This window comes from Macrobrachium nipponense, chromosome 18 (assembly GCF_015104395.2).
Source record: "Macrobrachium nipponense isolate FS-2020 chromosome 18, ASM1510439v2, whole genome shotgun sequence".
In the NCBI taxonomy this organism is placed as follows: Eukaryota; Metazoa; Arthropoda; class Malacostraca; order Decapoda; family Palaemonidae; genus Macrobrachium; species Macrobrachium nipponense.
The window spans coordinates 46,060,825-46,073,498 of record NC_087211.1 but is presented as its reverse complement, the minus strand read 5'-3'; the positions used below and the strand labels follow the sequence as shown (position 1 = coordinate 46,073,498).

General features: G+C 36.5%; 1 protein-coding gene across 7 annotated transcripts in view; it reads left to right on the top strand.

The window, feature by feature from the left end:
• The window catches only part of LOC135197013 (G-protein-signaling modulator 2-like), a 533,720-nt gene that overhangs the window by 215,972 nt on the left and 305,074 nt on the right, over window positions 1-12,674 (top strand). For 3 of the 7 annotated variants that reach the window (XM_064223915.1, XM_064223912.1, XM_064223914.1), the window contains one exon: window positions 8,090-8,136. The exons of the other annotated variants lie outside the window; for them this stretch is intronic. The gene's annotated coding sequence lies outside the window, so the exon portion shown is untranslated. The remainder of the gene's footprint in view (window positions 1-8,089; window positions 8,137-12,674) is intronic. 7 annotated transcript variants of the gene reach the window in all.

The following is a 12,674-nucleotide window of genomic DNA, read 5'->3' as shown; positions in this document are numbered from 1 at the left end:
TCTCTCTCTCTCTCTCTCTCTCTCTCTCTCTCTCTCTGCATATCGTATTAGTGTGGAGGAATACTCTGCAGGTTATATAGTCTAATTGTTGTTTTAAATACTATAAAATTAAGCTTATTTTCTCTGCTTAGTTATTCGAATTGCAGACGTGTACTTAGATGGTATACACAATTACATTCAATTGGCATGCGCAAGGATATTTTGATGAAGTAATCTAGTATGTATAGGTGAAATACGCTAGTATATTCAAATGAAATGCGGAAGTATAATTAGGTGAGGTGTGTAAGTATGTATAGGTGAAATATGCAAGTATATGTGGGATAAAATCCGAAAGTATATATTTAGATGAACTAAACAAGAATACTTAGATGAAATACACAAATATATTTAGGTGATATAAAAATATTTAGGTGGAATACACAAGTATATTCATATGAAATACGCAAGTATATTTAAACGAAATACGCAGGCATATATAGGTGAAATAGTACACAAGTATATTTATATGGAATACGCAAATAAATAAATATATATATATATATATATATATATATATATATATATATGATAGTGAAATACACAAGTATATTTAGATGAATTAATTAAGAATATTTACATGAAATAAAGAAGAATATTTAGAAAGAATACACAAGTATATTTAGATGAAATACTCCGGTATATTGAGAAGAAATGCACAGTTTTTTGCCCAATTATTTTTAGAAATGTTTCTGTTCATATTATTCTTGTCCTGCTCAGTAGCGCCCATTCTTAAAAGCGTCTTTTAAAACGGAGAGTAAAAACAAAACACTCCTATTCTCACATTGCTTTTCTTTTTCCTTTTCAGTTTTCTGAAAAGAGAACTATTGTTCCGGCCTTGTCTGTCCGTCTGCCCTCAGATCTTAAAAACTACTGAGGCTAGAGGGCTGCAAATTGCTATGTTGATCATCCACTTTCCAAACATCAAATGAACCAAATTGCAGCCCTCCAGCCTCAGTATTTTTTTTTATTATTATTATTTAAGGTTAAAGTTATCCATAATCATAATTCTGGGAGCACTATAGGTACCAAAAACATAACCCTCCATCGGACCGTGGCTGAGTTTCATGGGCCGCGATTAAGAGTTTTATGGGCCGTGGTTGAGACCACCACTGGACAGAAAACTCGATTGCGCCGAAGAAACTTGATTTGGCGCATATTTTTTCCTTTTTTTATATATATTCTGTTTGTCTTTTTCCCTGTCCCCATACTGTTTTTTTCCTTTTATATAATGGGGGATTTGTCTACGAATTCACAATAGTTTTTTTCAAATATTGTATGTAATGATAAATGCTTTACTCATATTCGACGTACAGAATTGCTAATATTTTTTCAAGGCGAAACTCCAATGGGAAAATGTTGTTTAGTTACTAACCTGGGGGGCATTTTATTTTGGCAGGCCAATTGCCAGCCATGCTGATGAAGCTCATTATTAAACACTCGGCTTTCAAGCGAAGTGATACTTGAAATGGAGGTATATGGAATCTACTGTCTTAGTACAGTGGTTAAAATACTGAAAGCATTCATTCCTTTCCAGTCATATGAGTTCGAAACTCAGCTCTGGTAAGGGAGAAGTTCTTAAACTCGTTTTTTATTGGGATTTGCAGAGGATTGCGATGGAAATTGCATCCAAGTATTTTTAAGGAAACAGACGAGAGGTTGTGTACGATTTTTGGCAGTTGTGTTTCCCCAGAGGAATTTCTGTGCATAATTGAATTATGTATTTCTACTTGGTTGCCTAGTTTGTTTTCTGTAAAAGAAAACTATTGAGGGGGCTGTTTGTCTGTCCATCTGCTCTTTATTCTGTCCGCCCTCAGATCTAAACAACTACTGAAGCTATAGGGCTGCAAATTGATTTGGTGATCATCCACCCTCCAATCATCAAACAGACCAAATTGCAGCCCTTTAGCCTCAGTAGTTTTGATTTTATTTAAGGTTAAATTTTGCCATGATCGTCCGGCCGCACAGGCCATCACCGGGCAGTGGCTGAAAGTTTTATTGGGTGATGCTGAGAGTTTCATGGGCCGTGGCTGAGAGTTTCATACAGTATTATACGCTGTACAGAAAACTCTGCGCCGAAGAAACTTCGGCGCATTTTTACTTGTTTTTTCCTGTATATGATACACCCACGTTATAAAAAAAAAAAAAAATGAGAGCTTCGTATTACACATACACACAGCATTTTTCTACTCCATTGCAGTATTGTTTTCCAAACAATAATTCTCTCTCTCTCTCTCTCTCTCTCTCTCTCCTCATAGAAGGACAACTTTCTAAATTATAATGATTCCTATTTACACATATAAGTAAAATTATACATACTATTTTGTATTTTTAAGATGTTAAATCAGGTTATTTTGGTGTAAACTGTGAGTTGTATGAAATGTAATATATTTTATCCTTTGTAAGATACAGAATAGCCATTGTAAATATTGGAAATAAAGCTTATTATTATTATTATTATTATTATTACTCTCTCTCTCTCTCTCTCTCTCTCTCTCTCTCTCTCTCTCTCTCTCTCTCTCTCTCTCTCTTTCCATCAGCCTTCTCCCGCTGCTCCTCCATCGTGCCAGCATTGTTATCTTAAAAACACTCTCTCTCTCTCAGCACGCTAAAGCGTTGTTATCCAAAGAGTTGTCGAAAGCGGAAAAAATTTCAATAGTTTATCTACCCCTCGCTTACCTTCCAGTCTTATTCTCTCTCTCTCTCTCTCTCTCTCTCTCTCTCTCTCTCTCTCTCTCTCTCCCCCCTCTCCCCCCCTCCAAAGCCCTCCATTCCTTCTAGAAGTGGGCAAATGTTATGGAACTGGCATATGCATAATTTATGTTGCCTAGTCACCGAGAAATAAAAAGGAAAGGACGTATTGGAATAACCTCCTTTCGAACTTCAGTTCCCTTTTCAGTTTTTTTTTTTTTTTTTTTTTTTTTTTTTTTTTTTTTTTTTTCACCTCGGGATGTAAGGAAAGGTCTCGCCTCAGTCTCGCTGTTAATATAATCTCGTTTCTCGAGACTGATGTAGCCGTTAGTAAGGTTAAGAATTATTTTTTTTATCGCGATAATGATGATATTTAATTGATGTTATGGATGTCGGTTTTTTATTATTATAATTGTTATTGTTGTGTTTGTTGTTGTGTAAAAAATTTCATAATTAAATAGTATATTGTAGTAATATGTAAAACTAAAACAACTTACTATATAATTGTGGATTTTTATTACATAACAGTTTATCACGATATTATGAATTTCTTAGCATTATTATTATTATTTGAAGGGATTAGATCCTCTTTTAAGCATATTATTATTATTATTTACCAATTTACCAACCCTTACTCAAAGCATATTCATATGCTGCTTCATATAAGTGACTCGCTAGTGTTTTTTTTTAACTATTATGTCATTGATGTTTACTCTATAGTATTCTTTTCCAAATGATGTGTGTAGAAATTATGTATGATAAATTCGTTAAGTAACTAAGTCTACGGGCATAACCAGCTCCGTTTCAGGGAATCCCTTCTCACCCCTACCCCCGTTGGAGACGGGGGAGGGGGGGCGGGAGGTAGGATGGAACTCCATTATAAACCATCTTAGGGGTCCCCACTATAACCCTGCCAAGTTTCACGCCCATCGGACCAACCGTTCGGCCGTGATTGAGTGATAGACGGACGGACAGACATAACGCCCATTATAGTATATTATTATTATTATTATTATTATTATTATTATTATTATTATTATTATATTGTGTGCACAAGATTGTGGAAACGCTTGCAAGCGGTGAATCAGTGCCGTGGCATTCCAAGGGTTTCCTATTCAACTCCAGCTATGTTCTAATCTCATAAAGCCTTCGAGATGAGATCCTCTCTCTCTCTCTCTCTCTCTCTCTCTCTCTCTCTTCTGTAGAGTCTTTATACTCGTACATATCTTCCAAGGTACGAAGAGTTTTGGTTTTCAAACACAAGTTTTCGTTAAACATTTCTCTCTCTCTCTCTCTCTCTCCTCTTTCTTCTCTCTCTCTCTCTCTTGTTATATATATATATATTATATCTATATATATATATATGTATATATATATATATATATATATATATTCTCCCAAGGTGTGAGTTGTCAAGCGTTTCGTATCCGGCCTTAATATATCAAATACAATTGCATATAACCACATCCCATCGCACGGCAATAATGTTTCCTCGGCGCTTGATGGAATCATCCCGTGAGTTGTTTGTGTCCTGGCCTGTTTTATTTCAGAGATCCTCGGAAGGAGATCACCATCGTTATTATGTAGACTCTCCATTTTACATCGTGAGCGAACCGAGTCGCTGGATCGCAAAACAATTTGTCGAGCGTTTCGGTCTAGGTTCGGGTCTTGAGAGAGAGAGAGAGAGAGAGTTACAGTTACAGTTACAGTTACAGTTACAAGGATTTGGATGTCTCAAAGCCTTATTACTCACTTATCTCTAGGAGGAGGTTTTACTGTTCATTCACGCTGCCTTAATGATTTTGTCTAGCTTTCTTTTAAACTCTTCCACATTGATGCTGTTTACAACTTCAGGTGTCACATATTTTGTATGTAAAGAAGTTCTCACAATGGGATGCGTTTTATCTCTTCAGTTCTAATTTCCATCCATTATTTCTAGGCTGGTTTTCGTTTAATGTAAATAGGTTACTGTCTACTTTTGTTGTGGCTTTTAGTATTTTAAATGTTTCTATTGGTTGTCCTCGCAATCGTCGTGTTTCTTAGCCATACATGTCCAGGCTCTGTATTCGTCTTTGGTAACCTATTTCCTGATGGATAGAATTAACTTTGCGGCTCTTGCTTGTACCCCTTCTAGTCTATTTATGTCCTTTCTTAGTGTTGGTGACCAAAAGTGTACAGCATATTCAAGATCAGGTCTAACTATTGATGTGTAGAGCTGCAGCACCGTTTCCTTGTTTCTGTATCTGAACTGCCTCTTTATGTATCCCACTAGTTTCTGTGCCTTCTTTTCGGATTTTATGCACTGTTTTGTGGATTTTAAGTCCTTGGTAATAATGACTCCAAGGTCCTCTTCTTGTTCCACGATACTTATGTCATTACCAAGCAGCATGTAGTTGACATACTGACAGACGGTAAGATAAACAGAGAGAGACAGAGACAGACAGACAGCCGGACAAACGGACAGAGCGATGAGAGACTAACAGACAGTAATACGGGCAGAGAGAGAGAGAGGAGAGAGAGAGAGAGAGAGAGATGGCGGATATCCCTTGAAATTGGGTTTCGAAATGGAAGGAAAAGAAAGTGGTTGTAGCGCCGGAGGCTTTCGGGGGTATGAAAAAGAAAAAAAAATCGCGAAATGTTGAGGAACATTTCGCGCTGTTTACTTTTGGAAGGAATTTCGTGGCCATAGTGTGAGTGAGTCGGGGACTGGTCTAGATTTCGAACCGGGGTGTGTGTGTGTGTGTTTTTTTTTTTTTTTTTTTTTTTTTTTTTTTTTTTGAGACTACTGTCATTGTGATAAAGAAAGAAATGTCGGTAACAAAAGTAAACAATAAAAGAAAAATGGAGGTATCCCAAAGCCTTCAGATAACTGTATATATATATATATATATATATATATATATATATATATATATAATATATATATATATATATATATAAAATGACTATAATATTGATTGATTTGAGGCTAGTTGGTGTTGTAACTTCCAGGGTGTATGTGTGTATATATTTGTGCATGTTTTGAATGTATAGATACAATCTGTACGTTTTTCCAGTTATTTATGCAGATGATGTCTTGATATTCATATACTGCTTCATATCAGTCTAAAATGTCCATTTAAGTTGACATTTCTAATCATTTTTCTTTTCTTCCATTAGTATGTAATTTTGTATTATTATTATATAATAATAATTTTTATTATTATTATTATAATTATTATTATATTATTATTAATTATATTATTATTATTATTACTTATTATTATTATTATTATTATTATTATTAGTGAAATGGGGTTTTGTTTTGTATAATATTGAATATGCTTTAAATTTGTATTTGGCGTTCAATATATTTGTTTATGAATTTCAAAAATGTTTCGATCTGTGACTCTCAAATGTATGAGAACTGCACATGTTTTAGTAACAGGTTTGTCTTTTCATAGAGGGTACGGTATTTTGTATACACACACATATGTCCATGTATGTATATATATGCATACGTATATGTATGTATGTGTATAAGATTAAATTTCTATGCATGTTTGTTTGTTTTGCTTTTCTATTTAGGTACATAAGTTGCCATGTATGTAAACCCCAACACTTGTACATGTTCAGACATAGAAATATAAATACAGACTGATGGTTTGATTGAGAAAAGAAGAGACATGCGCACGAGTAGATGTAATAGACAGATTCCTCCCTTATCTAAGTATAGCCTCCGGGGCTGTTAAAATTGAGCCTTAATAAGGAAATTCTAATTTGGCCTGATGGTGGCTGGATCAGATTTCCCAGGGAGAGTAAGGGGAGGAAGATGGTCATGTTACGCTCTCTCTCTCTCTCTCTCTCTCTCTCTCTCTCTCTCTCTCTCTCTCTGTTGAGAAGAAAGGATAATTTTCGTCGTTGCCAGGGCTTAATATCAGTAAGAAACTGTTTAATATTATAGATAGTTTTCATTACAATTTTTAATTTACTAATTACTTAAGATTTTTGTGCATTTCATGACATTTATGTTGTGTTTTGTGAGATGTGATTTTGTTTTTATGTATTATTATTGTAAGAAGTTTTAAAGTTTTAAGCAAAATGCCCAGGATATCCTACTAGGAACTTAAGTATCTAGTAGTATTACTTCCAATAGAACTATTTTGGAGCAGACGATAAGTATCCACAATCGATATCGTTAAAGCTAATGGGGATTGGCGGAAGCTCATGATGCTCGCCTTCCATTGGTGGTTATGGTGATATCAGCTGCGGATTTTTACCGTCAGCTGAAAAACAAAGAAGAAGAAAAAAAAAAAAAAACAAGTAAAAAATGCGCCTAAAAATCGAGTGTTCTATGCATCATATAGTCAGGGCCACCGAATATAGACCTATCTTCGGTGATCTCGGTATAATGCTGTATGAGCCGCGGCCCAGTGGTGGCTTGGCCTATATCGTTGCCAGACGCACAGTTATGGCTAACTTTCACCTTAAATAAATTAAAAACTACTGAGGTTAGGGGGCTGCAATTTGGGATGTTTGATGATTGGTGGGTGGGTGATCATCATAGCAATTTGCAGCCCTCTAGCCTCAGTACTTTTAAGAGCAGAGGGCGGACAGAATAAAGTGAAAATAAAAATAAGAGGCAAAAGAAACTCCAAATTTTCCCTTGAATAGGTAACCTCTTGGGATAATCGTGTTATGGTTAAATGAGGATTACATCTAAAGCATCAATTCGATTGGTCAGTGCGAGTCAAGAGGTACAAACCAGGCTTCTTATTAAGCACACTACTACTGTCTTGTATGAGGTTCATTGAAACCAACCAACCAACCAGCTAAACTTTGTGATTATTATGCAAGAACCATTATTATTATTATTATTACTTATTTCTATTACTATTATTATTATTATTATTATTATTATTATTATTATTATTATTATTTTATTTATTGTAGTTATTTCTTTGTTTAATGAATAGTATAATCATTATTGTGCCTTCACCATGTTCTAAATGTTTGCTTTCAGCACATGTTTTTGGGGTGAGGCTGCTAGCCCCATGCTCCTCTCCACCACAGTCCACTAAATGCCAGGCATATAATTCACTAAAGTCAACATAACACAGTAGACTTTCACGAGACATGCCCAAATGGTTCCAGCCCAGTCTCGAATCGAACCCAGGTTCTGTCGCTGGGGAAGGAAGTATGATAAAACCACTTGACCACTAAGCATCTTCCTCTTTTATTTTGCCTCTTATTTCTGCTTTTCATTTCCTCTATTCGTCCCTCATATCCACTTTTTAAAGTCTTTTATGAATTCACATGAATACGTAAGTGTTGTATATTTTTGTGAGGTTTTTTAATTGACGTGTTTTTTTTTTCTTTCCAGGTAGGCGCTTGGATACTTTTTTGTTAAACGGAATCGCCACATTCTGGGTAAGTTTTTCTTTTTTCCTCTATTTTGGAGCAGCATGCCAGAGGTACATTCTTTTCATTATTCATTCAAAAGCTTATTATCATTCCAGTTTATGCCATTGGTACTATTATGACTCTTCATAATACTTAACTAAGGCTTCCATGGAATAAGTTAATCTATATATTTGAAATCTCATATTACATGACACTACTTGATCTGATTAATCTTTCAACGGGAGACCGTCGGGATGCGTGATCGTTAGTTCCTATCTGAGGAAAATAGATTTCGGATCAAGAAGTGAAATAGTTTTGGAAAATATCCAGGTCTGGAAGTAAAGTGTAAAATCATAAGCCAGAACTGGTTGATTCGCTTTTCAAAAAGGGGAAGGCTATAGAAATCGGTGCTAGTATTCCAGTCTTTGTTTAGATGGGGGTAAATCTCTCTCTCTCTCTCTCTCTCTCTCTCTCACCAAAAAAAAAAAAAAGTGCCTGAAATTTCCACCAAACTTTTGTGGTCAGATGCAACTGGAAGCATGATCATATTAGTACCTTGTATACAACAGAATATTTGCTGCATTATTCCTGTGACTTGTGATACATGAAACAAATAATTTTTTGCTACTAAAACCACCTCCGCTGATGGAAGGGTTGAAGTAGCATCGCGCAGTTACTGATGAGAGTGCTGCAGCTGCTGCTGCAGTGGAAGCTGATTGCAGCACGAATGCACGATGTTGCTTCAGTTTAACAGCTCATGCAACCTTTATATCTTGTAGGAAATATATTTTTACACTCATTTATAAATGTTATCCTTTTCAGGGATCAGTTTAGATTCGCTTTGTTTCTGTTACTGTTACGCTTAGTTAGTAAATACCAATAATACCAAAGGAAGTAAGTCATCGATATGAAATTTGGATTAAGTAGATTTTTTATTAAATAATAGTTATTGTGAACTCTAAAGCTAATAGATATTTAAAATTATCGAACAGGTAAGCGTACAGTCACTCATATAAGTTCATGTCCGGATGTTTGAGAGAGAGGGAGATAGAGAGAGAGAGAGTGTTAATATACATTCTATTTCTTTTAAGAACCTAAGTCAATTTTTTATGTCATCAACGAGAGAGAGAGAAGAGAGAGAGAGAGAGAGAGAGAGAGAGAGAGAGAGCATTATTAATTCTTGCTTCAAAAATCAGAACATGATCACTAACTTGCGGGTTTCTCGCCCTCCCTGGGACAGGGGAATGATTCTCGGCCGGAGGGAATCGAGCTCTCTGAAGACAGGGAACTCTGACCCTTAGGGGTCTCTGACACACGGTCCGAACTCGCCCGAGGACGGCCCAGGTGGGTTAAGGCCGCGGGACACCTCCCAAAGTTTTTCACTCGCGCACTTTGTTATACAATTTACAGAAGTTACTCCCGACGTCGAGGGCTACGTCATAGCTTCAAGCTGAGGCGATGTTAATGGTCACGCTATGGGACAAAGACTCTGATATCTCTCTCTCTCTCTCTCTCTCTCTCTCTCTCTCTCTCTCTCTCTCTCTGCCATGTGATGAACTTGTCAATAGGCTAGCATCATCTTGACCTGCAACCAAGGATCAAATGCCAATTTTATCTCTCTCTCTCTCTCTCTCTCTCTCTCTCTCTCTCTCTCTCTCTCTCTCTCTCTCCTTTTGTGTTTGTGTTTGTGACGCGATATTAAAAAAGAACTGTCTAAAGTTCTGGAAAGAAATCACATCATTTACAGTTAATCTCTCTCTCTCTCTCTCTCTCTCTCTCTCTCTCTCTCTCTCTCTCTCTCTCTCTCTCTCTCTCTCTGTGGGAAGCGATAACTGTTTCCGTCTTTCCTTGTGTTTGTGACGAGATAAGTAAAAAAAGAAAAGAAATAGCGACTAAGGTTCCTTAAAGAAACCACAGCATGTAAAATCTCTCTCTCTCTCTCTCTCTCTCTCTCTCTCTCTCTCTCTCTCTGTGTAAAAAGATACATTTATATTAGTTCCTCTTGACTGGGTGTGATTTGTTTTTCATCATAATTAAGCGAGTTGCTCTTTTATTGTAAAATAAAAAAAAGTAAAAAAAAAAAAAACACACACACACACACAAACAAATAGAAGAGCGATTTTCCCTAACTTTTTGCAGAGAGTAAAACAGTTTGTGTTAAATATTTGCGTCTAGTCAAATATTCGTGTTTGGTCAATTCTTTCTCTAGTGTTTTTAAATTGCTTTCAAAAGTTGATGAAAAGCTGTTGTTGAAATATGGAAAAATATGAGGGATTTTATCTCCAAAAGTTAGCTTTTTTAATGTAAGCAGAGATTTCAAGTAGTTTTAGGAACATTTAATAAATTTGGACAACCCTCCCTCACCCCCTGGAAAATAAAATGCAAGGAAAAATGAAAGGAAAAGTTAAAATAACATTTGCTTTATCTGTTTATTTTGATTTGCAATTTTCATAACGTTTCCGTTTGTCTTTTCAAAGTCGGTTAAAATAGTACGTATTTCCTTATTGATAGTATACTTGCATCCTCATAGATTTGTGTTGTGTGTGTCGAGAGAGAGAGAGAGAGAGAGAGAGAGAGAGAGAGAGAGAGAGAGAGAGAGAGAGAGAGAGGTTTTCATGGTCTACGTGTATTTATACTATTCACGTAATCACTTTTACGCTTTTATACGTGTGTTGTGTGCATGTCTTGACAAGTATATATTTTTCATTATTTGTTTCCATTCTCTCTCTCTCTCTCTCTCTCTCTCTCTCTCTCTCTCTCTCTCTCTCTCTCTCTCCATGTTCACCATAGGTGTTCATATGTGTGTGTATGTGTCTGTATTTGTGTATTGCTCTTCATTCATAAGTAAACAATGACAACAGATACGTGAAGATCTGTAGATGGTTATATGTCGTAGTCTGCATTTTTTTGTAGTGATCGAACTGAATTCATAATTACTCCTGTCATTCTCACATGCACGTATGTATGATATGGATACTTGTAATGGCCACACTTCATGTATATGTATCTTACTCTGTGTATAATACGTATATTTATTAATGTCATTCTTTATTTATACATACTTCATACACACGCAGACATTCATAAACAAGTTTGGATAGCATGTATATTTTTAATGATCGAACTCTCTCCTGTCTGCCTTTTGGGTGAAAAGCATCTATTATTCCCTTTTGTGTCACGGCTATCAGTCCTTCCCCTCCTCCCCAAACCCTCCCCTTAACTCCCCTCCCCTCCCCCTTACTTTTATTTTCTTCCCCGCTTGGCTGGGTATTATATAGTGTGACCGCGTTGCCATAAATTCCGAGTTTAAGAGATGACGCCGGTAGGAAATTGGTGCCGGATGAGTTGGTGGCCGAAGATTAGAGGGTCTCTGAAGGAATACAAATAGGGAGCCAAAGCACAGGCGCGCACGCACGCACGCACGTACATGCATGCATGCAAGGTAGAGATGGATAATATTTGTAAATTTTTCCATATTTTTATATTTACTTTTAATCTTTAAATTTATCTCTGAATGCATGCGCGCGTGGAACAACCAATTCCATGATGTATATATTTGTTTTTTATTGTCTTTTTTAATTATTTTAATTTTATGTTTTAGTTCCTCAATGAAATGCACTGAAAATACACCGTAACTCGTTTTCGTAATTAGGTATGAGAATGAAATTACCAATTATTCTCATGATTCCTGTATATGTCGTCCCTGTTGGGGGTTAGTGCCATCAGTATGTGGTGCACCGTAGGCATTACTTAAGGTTCATTGCAGCGTGCCTTCGGCCCCTAGCTGCAACTCCTTCCGCTCCTTTCGCTGTAACTCCTTTCCTATTCTCTTTCTTCCATCGTACTTTCCACCATCTCCTAATAATTGATTTTCCTTCTGTTACACCTCTAATACCTCACACTGTTAATTTCAGTTTCAGCGCTGAATGACCTCATAGGTCCCAGGGCTTGGCCTTTAACCTAAAATCTATATTCACTTTAAATGTCGTATGTTTGTTTCTGTTTGTTTGCACATATTTGAGTAACAAAATGGCAGTTATTTTATCTGTTTAAATATATGTCCTATGTGGACGGGGAAATGTGGTTTTAAATTGTTTTTAGCCGTTTGGTAATATTTAAAGACAACGTATTTACGTTTATATGTTAAGGTAAAGCTTTTGCCCGATTTTGTACCGGAAGTAATAACCAAGAATGCTGTCATAAGCCCCCTTGACCGGTCTCTGAAACCTGCGACAGGCCCCGGGGTGTCAGATGAGGGTGGCAGTGGGTCGCAGTGAGGCCGCAAAACTCAACAGAGTGTGGGGAAGAGAGAGAGAGAGTTAGTTGTATATATAGAAACGTTTTGTGACTACTTGGCCGGGCGCACGGTTTGGAGTGACTTGTCTTGCTTTTGTTTAATATTCCCACAATCTAATCCCGAGCAGCATCAGATGCCAATCACATCTTCGTTTTAACGACCTTTCTCGTAGAACACATTTCTATATGATGTAAGATACACTTTTTTTTTTTCTATCCTTCCTTCTCTTGTTTATGAATTCCATCTCGTTTTGGGTGAAGGCCCCCCT